Here is a 16,006-nt window from a genome sequence, read left to right on the forward strand (position 1 = left end):
CGAAGGGCTAGGGTCATTGAGCTACGCGTTCGCGAAGAAAGAAAAATGTTGTCAACGTCAGGTTGTGCTTCATGAAGGCGAGGCTTTGACCGCATTCGCGAAGAATGATTGAAATGTCTGGGCAGAATGTTTAAAAGATCCATTTCCGCGATTTTGAACCTAAGTTCCTCCATTTTTGAGTGATTTTGATTCTTTTTGAAGGGAATTGAAGAGGGGATCAAGGGGGAACACTTGGAGGTAAGATTTATAGACTTAATACTCAAACCTAATGTGTTTTCTACCTAATTAATCATGGAAATTATGGAATTTAAGCCTTAATATTGAAGAACTAAGGCTTGTAATTGGAGATCTAGAATTTGGGATTTTAAGGGTCATTTGTGGTTGGATTTTGGTGCTTTTGATATGAATGAACTTGGGGAGTGATAAGGAGTCTATTGATCTAATTTTTATCGGATTCCGAGACATGGGCCCGATGGTCGGATTTGGACAATTTCGGAATTTGTGTTGTAATTTGATTTCTTTCGAGTGGGTTTTGTTCCCTTAGCATATTTTGATGGTTTTGCACTGATTTTGGTTAGATTTGGAGCATCTGGAGGCTGATTCGAGAGGCATAGACACCGCGGGCTAGTGTTTGGACCGGATAGAGATGAGTAATGATTTTAAATGTTGTCCTGAGGGTATGAAACCTCGGATTTCACATCGTTGTGCTATATTGAGGTGACATACATGCTAGATGGCGAGCGTGGGGTCGTACACCGTTGGGGATTGTGGCTTAGTCCATCCCGAATGACTGTTTTACCGCGAATTTATTTTTTTTAAATTGTTTGCTATCATCATGTTTTGGGTTGTATGCCATATTTGGACATCGTGCCAACTGTTTTGAACCCTTAAGATATTTTTACTGCTATTTCCTTACTATTTTGATTTTATATATGTACTTAGTCATGCTATATTCTAATGTTTTCATAACTCAGCCATATTTACTCTGTTTTAACACTTTAAATAATATTTTAGGCTGAGCATCATGTTTTACTGTGCCCGTGTGGCTTTTAGAGATTTCTGACTGAGTAGAGACGAGGGCCTATGTTGTAAGGATTATTATAGGATCGGGTTGCACGCCGCAGCAGTGTTGTACTGATTATGATTTTGAGGCCAAGGGCCTGAGTTGTACGCCACAAGGTAGCTTGATATGAGGCCGAGAGCCTATTGATTATGCCACGAGATAGCCTAATATTGCGTTTGGGCCGTAAGGAGCCCCTCCCGGAGTCTGTACACCCCAAGTGAGTGTGGGTACCTAGTGTGATATGTGATATAGCCCGAGGGGGCAGGTGTTGTTCCATGTTATTGCCCGAGAGGCTGATTCTGTAGACATTGTGCCCGAGGGGAGGATTTTATGTGTTTATCTTTTCTAGATGCTTTTTATTTACTTGTTTAACTGTTAAAAAGGTGTTTTAAAGAAGCTTATACTAAACTAAGGTATTTTTATAAGATTTCACTGTTTATTGCCTTTTTATTGGTTTTACACTGCCTTTTTATAGCATGTAGTTGTGTTTTACGTGATTTCTTATCGCTCAGTCTTCATTTATTGTTATTATTCACTGAGTTGGCGTACTCACTTTACTCCCTACACCCTATGTGCAGATTCAGGAGCTTCAAGTCCCGCCAGTGAGGGTTGATTGCTCCCAGCAGGCCATTCGGAGTCCACTAGGTAGCTGCTCGCGTTCGCAGCCCTGTGTTTCTCCCTCCTATATTACCTTCTGTTTCTAGTTCTGTAATAGACTGTATAAACTCTTTCAGACTCTTAGACACATATTTAGATGCTCATGTCTGGTGATACCCCGATGCCGAGCTGTGTTGATTTTCGTACCTTGTACTAGTTCACTTTTATTTTGGGATTATTAGCATGTTCATGACTTAAATTGTGTTACTTTAATTGTTTAAAATGAATTGGGTGTTGTGTCGGCTGGCCTTGTCTTCATGAGAGACTCCATCACGACCGGGTCTGGGTTAGGGTCGTGACACTCGCAAACCACACAGGAGATGTAAAACGTAATAGTCAAGTTCGGTGCGACGAGCTCTGACTGACGAGGTTGTTGGTGAGGGGATCGACCCCAGGCCGTCCATGTGGGAAATCACTCACCCAACCAACTCAGTCAATCCTTGCACGCTTCAAATGGATAAATTGCTTATGGAATAATGTTAATAACTCATATTACCGTTGCTTCAACGGAAAAAAAATTTCAGAATTAAGTTTAATAAACTCTTACCTAATATCAACAATATCTCAAGAGAAGTTAAATGGATTAGCTATATTGTCAATTGAGAAAGACTTATTAGGAGAAATTGATTATAAAAAAAAATTATTAATAACTTTGCATCTAAAAAAAGCTAGAAAAATAGACATCAAATAAAAAATTAAAATAAATTAATGCTCCTCATAAAGTTTGGCTTTAGGCCACAAAATTTGTCGGGTCACCCTTGATTGCTGGAAACTACCACTAGAATGAGGTTCAGCTCGAGGTTTTCGGGTTCGGCGAAGCTCTCGTTTGTAGATCATTTTGGGTTTGCATTTTTGCAGCTCCTCTTTATTTTAAAAACTGGAAAATTTCAGCAATAAAAGATCCATTTTTTGCACTCTTTTACTCTTTCAATTCATACACTGTTTTGGGTGTCTTTGTTGAATATCTTTGGGCATGAAGTGTTATGTTTCTGACGAGTAACAACAACAACAACAATAATAATAACAATTCAGTATAATCCCATTAGTGGGGTCTGGGGAGGGTAGTATGTACGCAGACCTTACCCCTACCCTGGGGTAGAGAGGTTGTTTCCAAATAGACCATCGACATCCTTCCCTCCAAGAACCCCCACCTTGCTCTTGGGATGACTCGAACTCACAACCTCTAATGAGCATGTTATTAATTTCGGTGTAAGCTTTTGTTTGCATTCTTCCATCATGTTTACTGTTTCTCTTTGACTAAATGCTTAGTTATTCTCAGTTTTCAATCTATAAGTAGCAAATATCCTTGGTTACATGCCGTTATGTGCTTTGCTTTAATTGGAGTTTAATACTCGTGAGTATGTTTTCTTGGCTTTAATTTTTTTATTTTACTGCTTAATCTTCATGAAAGCTCACCTATCGAGCCAGCAATATTGTTATTGAGTGATTTTTAAACCATTGGGATGATTTTAACTTTTGAGTTTTCATGTTGGTTTACTGTTTGTCTTTGAGTATGGTTCCATTTTGTTGGATGATTTAATAAAGGAATTTTTACCTCATATAGCAAAGATTAATACCTTATTTATTTTAAATAAATACCATTTAAAAAATATATATTCTATAGCTATCTTTTAATGTTTATAGCAAAATTCTATTTATGGTTACCTCCTACCCTTAATTATTTTTCTCTCTCCTTTTTTAAATTTTTCTCTCACATAATTACCGTATTTGATGTAAACTTCTCGCTCCACATTCTATCTCTATCTAATTTGATACACGCCATTCTCTTCCCCCATTGCCAGAAACCACGATTCTGCAACTCAAATTCTCTCTCGCCCACATCGCCTAGCTCTTCCCCATTCTCAGTCACCATGCTAATTTCACACACGCCATCTCCATTGCGGCGAGATTGAAGGCGCTGGCCAAGAATAGACTGCACACTTGGAGAGGAATTGACTGTTGATGTCTACTAGTACAGAGAACAATCCTCGAAAACGATATGCAACGTCTTGCCATGATTTTTGCTCATCTACTGTACAAGATGCGTGGGAACAATGAGATTCAGGGTTTTTAAGGGTTGAGAGTTTTGAATCAGAATCGCGACCCTCTTGACGAGACGACATTAGGGTTATTCTTGAATAAAGACGACAGAGTTTGGGGCTGAGCAACTTGAAGAGTCTAATCATTTTTTTCGTTGTATTTCAATGTATCTCGTTGTATTCTATGTATTTTATTGTATTCATTGTCTTCTTTTTTCATTGTATTTCAATGTATCTCGGTGTATTCAATATATTTTATTGTATTCACTATCTCGCTATTTCCATCAATGTATTCATATATTTTTTTAATTAATATAATTTATGTATTTTATGTATTCAGATTTATAATTGTGTTTGTTGAGTTATATTAGGAGTCTATTGTGTTAATTGATTCACTTTCCGTTTAAAAACAGTTGAATAGACCATGAATTGCGCTATTTACGTTACTGTATTCACAAATACATATCACTACTAAAACAATATGATTTTAGCGACGGCCAAATTCTATATCTAAATAGAATAATTCGTCGCCAACCTCATTTAGCAATGGATTCGCGACAGATTATCAAGAAATTCTGCTAGCTACGGGCAATTTAGCGACAGATTAGCAACAATGTTCGTAGCTAATTCCAATTTTTTTGTAGTGTATCGTGAATACAGTCGATTACAATAATATGTCTAGCTGTAATCCCTTGTTTCACGTCGTGAATACATTCGAATACAGTCGAATAAAATAATTTGTCTAGCTGTAATCCCTTGTTCCACGCTGAGAAATGCTATTGTATTCATGAATACAGTAGCTTAAATACATCGAATACACTCTAAAAATCCTAAAAACATAACTATAATAAGTAATATAGTAAATGATAGCTACAACTAGCTAATAACCACTAAAATATAGTGGTTTCTAAAAGTTTCTCTTTAATAAATTGTGCTTGGGAGGTTGAGTTAGGTTTGTTAAGATGCATACTTTTCAGAAATAAATGGGCCAGTTAAGTTTATTTCTGCCGAGCCCAATTTAGGGGTGAAATTCAAAAGTATCCAGATTTATAAGTGGTAATTAATAAATAATCACAATTTCAAACGTAATTGAAATTTTGTCACTTTTTATGTAAAGATAAATTTGAATGAAAACACTGTTTAAAATCCGAAAAATATTCCAGCATAATATATTGTAGTTCCCGCATAATATATTGGAGTTCCAGCATAATATACTGCTCTAGCATAATATACTAAAAGTTCATACATAAATGCTTCAATCTCCAGTATTATGTTGGAACTTTTCGTGTGTTGGAGTTTCAGCATAATGTACTGGGAGTTCATACACAGGCACACAATTCTCAAGTATATTATGTTAGAACTTTCCGTGTTACAGCAAAATAGTAATTATTTTTCAATAACTTGTAAATACTGGCTATTTTTCAATTACTAGTCCGAAAACTGACTAGCCCGTAATATTTTCACCCAATTAAGTAAGGCTGGCCCAGTTTTTGTTAATGCACAAGATGCCTTTTACTTTAATTACTACAATAGCCTACTAGTCAAGAACAACATAATTTGGCCACTTTCTACAAATCATAAATCAATTTAATCTCTCCGAAAATACGTTGCTAATCAAATAATTATGTATTTCATAATTCATGACATTACAATAATCTCAAAACTAGTTTAGGAAAAATAGTTCTTAATTCGTAGAATGTTGTAGTCACACCTTTTAATCTATTATCGTGATTATGTACACGTTCGCGTTACATAATTCTGATTCCCAAAATAAATCAAGGTACGCGTTCGTGCGACTTTAGCCAAAATTCTTAGCAAATAAATAAGTGTTATGTATTGTGTATATGTACGCGTGACACGATTTTAACACCCGAACAAAATGGATTCACACATACGTGATCTATTTCAAAGAATAATTCCATAATCCAATAATTAGGTAATTAAAAGTGGTAAAAGCTAAAACGCACATATGTTCAAAGATTATGTTGTTCATCCACCAGGAGGCATCAGATCATTCAGAATACTTTTTAAAACCTCTTTCACGGTGTTACTGTTGTAATACTATATTTGAGGCATGAAAGTCGTTAGAGTTTTTTCCAACAAATCCTCATCAATCATAACATCCTCACATAATTTTAATTGGGAAGTTATTCAGAATACAGTAGAGTTATACTCACGGTCTTAAAATCTTGTAACTGTAAGTGCATCCACTCATATCGAGCCCTTGACAATACCATAGCCTTAAGGTGATCATACCTTTCTTTCATGCAAATCCACAATTCAAGTAGATCTTTCATTGTCAAATATTCAACCTTCATCCAAATGATGACAAAGGAAAATCATGGTCTTCACTTTGTATTGGCTTGATGCCTCATTACCCTGAGTAATGGTGTCATCAAGACCTTTAGCGGTTAAGTGAATCACAGCATCGAGAACCCATGATAGGTAATTCTTTCGAGAAATGCAAGTACAACAAATTCAAGCTTTGACAAATTCGATATTGTATTATTAACTTTTTATTGTCATATTTTATTTTCAGGTTGAGCTTTTCTGGGGTTAATTTAATTCGCATGCGTAGCACATATGTCTAAAATATTTTAGCTATGTTTGTATTATTGACTTTTTTGTCGTAATGGTTAACGCCTATCTTCAAGTGGTTAGGTAATATTATCCTCTATTTTCATGTTTTATATAGAAATTGGTGAATTATTAATTCATACGCAAGTTAGGAATATAAATTTTGATAATAATGAGATCACGAGAAGCGAATCTATATGGTAAAAAGAGTATAATATATTCTACCAAAGACTTTTGCTTGTCCTTTTTATTTTTATTTTTATTTTTAAATGGTTAACGTGTAGTCATTGATGTTCTACAAAGATATTCAATTAATATTATTTCTAAAGCTTCTTGTGTTTCATTATTACGTGATTTCATTAAAATGCTATCTACAAGTCTTTCTTGTTAGAAGTAAAAAAGGAAGAAAAGAAAACTAGGCAAGAATTCAAACAAGACAACATATATAAAAATGTAATGTACATAGTGTATTGGGAAAAACTGAATTTACATTGTAGGTAATGTGGCATGACACGTGGACTGGTCAAATGGTCAAAACACAATAAATAGCCAAGAGGCACGAGTGACAACAGATAAGGGAAAAAGAAAGCAACATAGGCGCTGACCGTTACTAAAATAGGTACGAGTCTCGTACCTATCCAAGTCATCTAAAGACCGAAGATCGGAAGAAGTTGAAGATACGAATCTGATGACGTAAAAGAGTTTAAATACAGCATTAAATATCAAATACGTTAGAATATTTGATTTAAAAAGAAATGATTGTGTAACGTTTCTTTTAATGTCATTTATTGCTCATAATTGCCTCATTAAGACAAAGGCATTACATCTTCTCCTAGGATTAGCTATAAAAGGAGAAGAACTCACCATCTGTAAGGATACGGAAGACTATTGGAATCTTACTGAAATACAAAATTATTTACTACTTTACCATCATTCTCAAAAATATTTTATTTTCGTCTCCTGATTATCAGTAACCCGAATTTCTTTTTAGCTTTGATCAAAGACTCAGATTTTTTGTTAAATAAATTGGTTCCGTTACCGGGAATCTGATAATCTTTTCTTTTAAGCTATATCTTGTCCATTGTTATCACCATGTCAAACAACAACACCGACAATAACAGTAATAACACATTGGGAAACCATGAAAATCAAATCCATCAAAATCAAGGTGACGTGGTTCCCTCCCCTCCAGATTCACCACGTCAATCTCGTGAAGGCACTCCTGTTACTGAATCCCGTGTTGATCAACAAGAACAATCTGAACACTTTGAAGGAGGTACAAATGAAGCTTTACAAAAGCTAATTGATGCACAGGTCGGCAAAGCTCTTCAGGCTCTAGTTAGTCGATTGCCTGCTGCACCACCCACACCAACTCCTAATAATAATACATTGGAGAATCCCCGTTCTGGTCTTGTTAATTCTGGAAATGGAGCAACCACCAGTGAACCACAGGAAGGGGGACCAGGTAATTCAAATAATTCATATTTGCAAAATTTAGTACTAACCTTGCAGAAACAGATTAAGGAACAAAATGAGCGTATTGAGCAAATCCCTGGAGTTCCGCCTGTAATAAAAGGAGTAGACATGGACAAATACTCACAACAACCTTGGAAGCCAAGTGCTGCTCCCCTTCCAATTCCGAAAAAGTTCAAAATGCCTGACATCCCGAAATATGATGGTACTACAGACCCACGTGACCACGTGACTGCATTTACAACAGGCGTGAAAGGCAACGACTTGACCAAACAAGAAATTGAATCAGTACTGGTCAAGAAATTTGGAGAAACACTCACCAAGGGTGCATTAACCTGGTATTCTCTTTTATCTGAAAATTCTATAAATTCTTTTGCTGAGCTTGTATATTCTTTTATTAAAGCACATTCGGGAGCACAAAAGGTTGATAAAAGAATGGAAGATATTTTCAAAATCAAACAAGGGGATTCGGAGTTGCTTAGAAATTTTGTTGATAGATTCCAGCGTGAAAGAATGACTCTACCCCGTGTGCCTGACAATTGGGCTGTAATAGCCTTTGCAAGTAATTTAAATGACAAAAGTTCTGAAGCCACGAGACGACTCAAAGAAAGCCTTCGAGAATTTCCTGCAACCACGTGGAATGATGTTTACAACAGGTATAGTACGAAGCTGCGAATTGAAGAAGATACAGTACCTAAGTTTCATCATGAAGAAAGGGGTGGTCCCCGAAGATCAGAAACCGAAAAAAGATCAGGTCAAAATAGGTACGATCCATATATGGGACCTGCAGGAAAAGACCTGCGGTCGAAACAAGATAGCCAGCAATATGATCAAAAATTGAGGAACAGGGACTCTGGTTCTTCTTCAAAATTCAGGAATGATCGGAACAGACAAGAATCACGAGATGATGACAGAAGTTTAAAGGCACGATTCGGAGGATAAAATTTTAATGTCTCTACCTCCGAGCTCGTGGCTGTTTTAAGAAGCATGGGAGATAAGGTACGGTGGCCAAAAGAGATGCGGTAAAATCCAAATAGACGCAATCCAGATCATTGGTGCGAATTCCACAATGATCACGGGCACAAAACTTCAGAATGTAGATTCTTGCAGAGTGAAGTGGATCATCTATTGAAGTAAGGGTACCTCAATGAGTTATTTAGTGAGAAAGGAAAACAAGCTTATATGAAAAGTAGGCAAGAGCCACCACAGCCTCCTTCACCCAAGAGGACAGTGAATGTGATAAGTGGGGGAGAAGATATTCACGGCAAAACCTACACAGCCTACAACAAGGTTTCTAAGGTAACAATTACACACGGGAAACGGGTGCGGCAGGTCTTAGAAAATGAAAGTATTTCGTTCGATGACGCAGATACCAAAGGAGTGACAACTCCACATAATGACGCTCTGGTAATATATTTACTTGTACATGATACTAATGTAAAACGAGTTTTGATTTATCCAGGGAGTTTCGTAAATATTATACTACTAAGGGTATTACGTGAAATGCAAGCTGAAGACAAAATGATACCCAAGGCGCACACCTTGTCAGGCTTCGACAATTCAAGTATGGTAACAAAAGGAGAGGTAATTCTAACAACTTTTGCTACGGGTGTTGTTAAAGAAACTAAATTTCAGGTAGTTGATATGGAAATGGCCTACAATATGATCATGGGGAGACCATGGATACACGATATGGATGTTGTCCCATCAACTCTACATCAAGTTATTAAATTCCCATCAACATGAGGAATTTGCCAAATTCGTGGGGATCAGCAGATGGCTAGAAGTGTCAACGCTGTAACAAGTACGAGCACCGTAAATAAAGAAAAATAGCAATTACAGGAAACAGTTGAAGGTGCAAAAGATCAAACTTCAGCTGAACAAGAAAAGACAGATTTGGACTCAAGTCCTGATACAATTCAGGAACCTGAAGAAAATGAAAGCATCAAAACAACAATTGAAGAGCTCGAGGCAGTGATATTATTTGAGCAATGGCCTGAACGGAAGGTTTATGTCGGAGCCAATTTAAGCTCAGACATGCGAGGTATGATAATCGAATTTTTAAAAGCTAACATAGACTGCTTTGCTTGGACCCACGCTGATATAACAGGGATACCACCGGATGTGACGACTGACAAACTCAATGAAGACCCTTCTTTCACACCAATAAAGCAAAAGAAAAGAAAGCAAGGTGCTTTCAAGAACCAGGTGATTCAGGATGAGGTCCAAAAATTATTAAAAATCGGATCGATCTGTGAGGTAAAGTTCCTAATTGGTTAGCTAACACGGTGGTCGTACCCAAGAAAAATGGTAAGTGGCGTGTTTGTGTGGATTATACCGATTTAAATAAAGCCTGTCCAAAAGATTCCTTTCCCTTACCGCATATAGACCAACTAATTGATGCAACCGCAGGTCATGAACTTTTAAGTTTTTTAGATGCATACTCGGGATATAATCAAATTAAAATGGATCCTGGTGATGAAGAAAAAACTTCTTTCATCACAGACAGGGGGACTTACTGTTATAAAGTAATGCCCTTTGGTCTCAAAAATGCTGGGGCAACCTATCAAAGGTTGGTCACCAAAATGTTCCAAGAACATTTAGGGAAAACAATGGAGGTATATATAGACGATATGCTCGTCAAAACCCAGCAATCTCATGATCATATTTCTCATCTATCTATTACTTTTGAAATTTTGCGAAAATTTAATATGAAACTCAACCCAGAAAAATGTGCATTTGGAGTTGCATCAGGTAAGTTTTTGGGTTTTCTTGTTTCTAACCGTGGTATTGAAGTGAATCCTTCTCAGATCAAAGCAATAGAAGAAATCCCTGATATCCTTACTAATAAAAAGGAAGTCCAAAGATTAACGGGAAGAATTGCAGATCTGGGGAGATTTATTTCTAAATCCTCAGAAAAGTGTTTTATGTTTTTCTCTGCACTCAAAAAGCAAGATCATTTTGAATGGAATGAAGATTGTCAACAAGCCCTTAGAAATTTGAAAGCTTATTTGTCAAAACCACCGTTATTGGCAAAACCAAAGGTGGGGGAAAAGCTTCTCATCTATCTGGCTGTATCTGAAGTCACGATGAGTGCTGTTTTAGTCCGTGAGGACCAAGGTAAACAATCTCCTATTTATTATGTAAGTAAGTCCTTATTGGATGCTGAGACACGATACCCACAGCTAGAAAAGTTAGCATTAGCTTTGATCATGGCATCTAGAAAATTAAGACCTTATTTTCAATGTCATCCCATTAATGTAGTTACTGCTTTTCCGCTTCGAAATATTTTGCATAAACACAAACTTTTAGGAAGATTAGCAAAATGGGCTATAGAACTAAGTGAATACGAAATCGTTTATCAACCCAGGACCGCTATAAAATCTCAAGTACTAGCTGATTTCGTGGCTGATTTTAGCCAGGGGATGCATTTAGAAGCAGAAAAAGAATTACTAGTTTTTAATGGTGCAAACCCGGGGACTTGGGTTTTATTCACTGATGGTTCATCTAATGTAAAAGGGGCAGTCCTAGGGATAGTCCTCGTACCACCTGCGGGTGAGACTATTAGACAGGCTATAAAATGTCATTCTATAACTAACAATGAAGCAGAGTATGAGGCTGTAATTGCAGGTCTAGAATTGGCACGAGAACTCGGCATAACACATATTATAATCAAGAGTGATTCTCAACTCGTGGTCAATCAAATGCTGGGGACTTATACAGCCAGGGAGATGCGAATGCAAGAATACCTCGCAAAGGTACGGGAGTTAATAAAGCAATTCCAAACTTGGAAAGTAGTGCAGATCCCAAGAGATGAGAATGTAGAGGCAGATGCTTTAGCTAATCTCGCATCTGCAGCAGACGTAGCAAACGATACAAATGCTTCAGTCATACATTTATTTCATTCTGTTCTCGAACCTGATAAAAATGAGGTAAATTTTAATCATTTAACATGGGATTGGAGAAACGAAATTGTTGCCTTTTACAGCACGGTACCGTGCCTAATGACAAAGGAAAGGCTCACGCACTTCGCAAAAAAGCTGCTCGATATTGCTTATATCAAGGAAATCTTTATCGAAAGATGTTCGGTGGACCACTATCAAGGTGTCTCGGACCCTCTCAAACAGAATATGTGATGAGAGAAGTGCACGAAAGACATTGTGGGAATCACGCAGGAGGACGGTCACTGGTAAGAACATTAATTCACACAGGATATTATTGGCCTAAGATGGAAGAAGAGGCAACTAGTTTCGTGTCCAAATGTGATAAATGTCAAAGATACGGCAATAATATGCACAGACCAGCTGAGTTACTACATCCTGTTATAGCCCCGTGGACATTTATGAAATGGGGAATGGATATCGTAGGTCCACTTCCACAAGCAAAAGGTCAGGTAAAGTTTCTACTTGTACTTACAGATTATTTCACTAAATGCGTAGAAGCAGGGGCATTTAAACAGGTACGAGAGAAGGAAGTTAAAGACTTCATATGGCAAAATATAATATGCCGCTTTGGAGCACCAAAGGAGATCGTGTGTGACAATGGACCACAATTCACTGGAGCTCAAATCACAGAATTTCTTCGAAGTTGGCAGATTAAAATGATAACGTCTACGCCATACCATCCAGTGGGTAATGGACAAGCGGAATCTACTAACAAAGTCATTATCAACAACTTGAAGAAGAGGTTACAGGATTCAAAAGGTAATTGGCCTGAGGTGTTACCTGGAGTATTATGGGCTTATCGTACAACGACCAAAACAAGCACTGGAGAAACACCATTTTCAATGGTTTATGGTGCGGAAGCCTTAATTCCAGTTGAAATAGGTGAGCCAAGAACACGGTACGATCCGGCAACGGAGGAATCTAATGATGAAGAGATGCGGGTCAACCTTGATTTACTTGAAGCAAGAAGAGAAGCTGCATTGATAAGAATGGCAGCACAAAAGCAAGTAATTCAACGATATTGCAATAGGAAAGCACGCCTCAGATTTTTCAAAATTGGGGACTTCGTGCTTAAAAAAGGTGTTCCAATCTGCAAAGGCTGCTAACTCAGGAAAGCTAAGTCCAACATGGGAAGGACCGTACAAAGTCCTTGACATTGCGGGAAAAGGAGCATACCAGTTGGAGACAATGGACGGCAAAGTTTTACCCTCACATTGGAATGCCGTCCATTTAAAAAGATATTACTTTTGAGAAAGTACCTACTGTCAGGTATCACTATGTTAAAATTTCTCTCTTGAATTATTAATGTTTTACTAACGATTTTAGATGCTAGGCAAAACACCCTAACTCGTGCCAAATGATGAGTCACAACCTGTAAGGCAAAATGGAGTATTCTTAAATTCCCAGCCCAGGGTTACAATTAATCTGATGGAAATACACATGAGTTAGGCAGTCTTTATCTATAATCGCACCTCTGAGTCCCGTATATCTTTCTATTTCAGGAAAAAGGCCAAAGTAAAAGAAATAAACAAGTGCTCGAGGCTTCATACTTCACCGCTCAAATACTTGGGGGACTATATATTGTACACAGATATGTGTAGAGAAACAGATACGAATATCGAACAAAAGTTGGCCATAAAGAGACAAGTGTTGAGAAAAAGTTACGAAGTCTTCAGCATTCATGAGAACAACAGAGTCATCTCTCAAACTCATAAACAAAGTCACCTCTCAAACCCTTCTTAATATATAAAGATAGGGTCATGACTATGTACTGAAATAGGTTATGAAGAAAAACCTTGTTTATTCTATGTTATGTACAAATCTGTTACAAGAAAAACAGTTACGAGAAAGTTGTAGATGTATTGTAATACATGTAATAGTCAAACACTTGTTAAAGTTCATGAATAAAAACTTGCCAAAGTTGTTTCATACAAAACGTGTGTATTCCTATTTCTTTCATCGTATTATAACACCATTATGAAGTTGAGACGTCTTCTTCATTAAGTGTCGATAAAATAAAAGGGCCCTCTTTTATAAGCCTCATGTTGATAATCCATGAGAAGAATCATAAAGCATTTTAAAAGGATAAAAATGCTAAGTTATTCTATAAGTCCTAGATAAATGGGCAAGAAAATATACAGAAGTACCAATAAAAACTTCTTAATATAAAAGACTAAGTACAAACTTAGTCAGCAAAATATTTGTTTTTTACAAATGCCCCATTATGATAACTGGGGACTTCGTCAAAAGATCCCTTAAAGTTGCCAAGGGATAACACCACCAATTAATAAAAACAAAACAACAATTTCATTTTCAGCTAGTCACTGAAGGGGTTGGAACATCAGAAGTTGCAATTTCATTTTCAGGAGCAATTTTAATTGGGCTTGGAATGTTGAAATCACCGAGGGAAGCAAGAATCACAGGAGCTTCAGCTTCCATGGACTGTGTCATAGAAGTTTCAGCCTCGGGTGCCGGAATTGCAACCCCAATTGCTGCAGTAGCCACTTCTTCATTTAAAAGTTCTTCCGTTCCAGGAGCTTCAAGTGCAGGAGAAGGAGTATCAACAGGTTGTTGACTTTCTCGATAGTGTCTAAGACTTTGGCTAATTCAGATTGCAAATCGAAGCTTTCCTGAGCAGCTTCCATCAAAGCATCACGGCGAGATTTCAGGAAAGCCCAACTCACCTCTATGTTGAAGTTCTCCTCCAGAAGTCCATACTCCCTTTCCCACATAGCAAGATCATTCTTCAATATTTGATGTTCAGCTAAATGGGAATCAAGGGAAGCTTCAAGGGAGGCATGAGAACTCTTCAAAGCTCGAATCTCGTCAGAGGAGGTCTGTAAGTCAGCTTGAGCTTGAGTCAAGCTTTGCACTAATTCTCCTGCATACTCTTCTTTCTTGGCTAAAAGTGCCTTAAGCTCCCTGACTTTTTCACTAGCCTTTGATAATTGTTCTGACAATGAGCACTCCAAAAGCTCTTTATCTCTTTTAAATTGGCTTGAAGAAGCCTTGGCAGTAGCTAGTTCAAAAGTCAAACCACGTTTTTGCTGCTCCAGGAGATTTCTACTTTCTTGCAACTCCTCTATGGTCCCCTGAGCATTCTCAAACTGTTCTTTCCAATTAGCTGCTTCAAGCTGGGCTCCCCTAGCTATTTCCTCGGCTTCATGGATGGATTTTTCAGACTCACGGGTTTTTCTTTCCAGAAGGGAAATTCTTCCCATCAATTCGGTACCAATGAGGTTAGCCTACAGAGACAACTCATAGAAATGAGGATTTGTAGATTAAAAACAAAAAACTTGTTGGTAAAGGAAAAATACCTTCAAAGTAGAATGAACTATGTCATTCATCAGAGTCAGGCAGCTGTGGCTCTCCATCTTCTTCTTCTCAATATCACCGATTAGAGGCTCGAGCCAAACATCAGCTCTACCAGTCTTTCTCAAAAGGCTATGGTTGGCAGGAATCTCAAGAGTAACACTTCTCATAGCCATGGTTCTACTGCTAGAACCCGCCTCTGTATGATGAACGAAGGGAGGAGGAGCATGGAAGGTGGAGTAGTAGAAAAGGTAAACACAGCAGCAAGAGCCATAGGAGTCAAAGAAGGGATGGAAGGAGAAGATGAAGAAACCAACACAGGAACGGAAGTAGGTGCAGTTGAAACTGGCAAAGGAATGGAGGAAATAGGAATGAATGAGGAGAGAGGAGCTTCATCAAAAACAGGGCCGAGCTCGCCACTCTCAAAATACTATCAAAAAGACGCTGAGTTAATTCATTAGTATCTTTTGGCACGGTGTCCTCGTCAGAATAAATCAAAACAGACTCGGTGGATGAAGTTTGAGCAGGGGTATCCTCAATTTCATCATTATTAATGACTCGTCTCCTAACTCTTGGCCTGATAATTAAAGAGGTATCTTCCTCTTCCTCATTCTCAGAACTTTCTCCTATAGCTTTCCTTTTGGGAAGCAAAGCTCGAGCCTTGTTCAAATCAAGTGCAGCATTAGGAGACATGCGAATGGCCATAGCTACTTCAGCTGTCATTCCTCTAACACCAAATCCTGATCAAAAGAAGGATAAATAATCAACACTAAGAAAAAGGTGTTTAACATGTAAAAGGAAAAAAAACATGTAAAAAGGGACATACCATGTGTTTTCACCTTCCAGCCATGTAAAGATGAAATTGATTTCCATGTTCTTTGATCCTTAGGAGCAATCTTCAAAATTGAATCTACCCAACCACGGAAGTCAGGAATAAGTTC

The sequence above is a fragment of the Nicotiana sylvestris genome, chromosome 1, assembly GCF_000393655.2.
Source record: "Nicotiana sylvestris chromosome 1, ASM39365v2, whole genome shotgun sequence".
Lineage (NCBI taxonomy): Eukaryota > Viridiplantae > Streptophyta > Magnoliopsida > Solanales > Solanaceae > Nicotiana > Nicotiana sylvestris.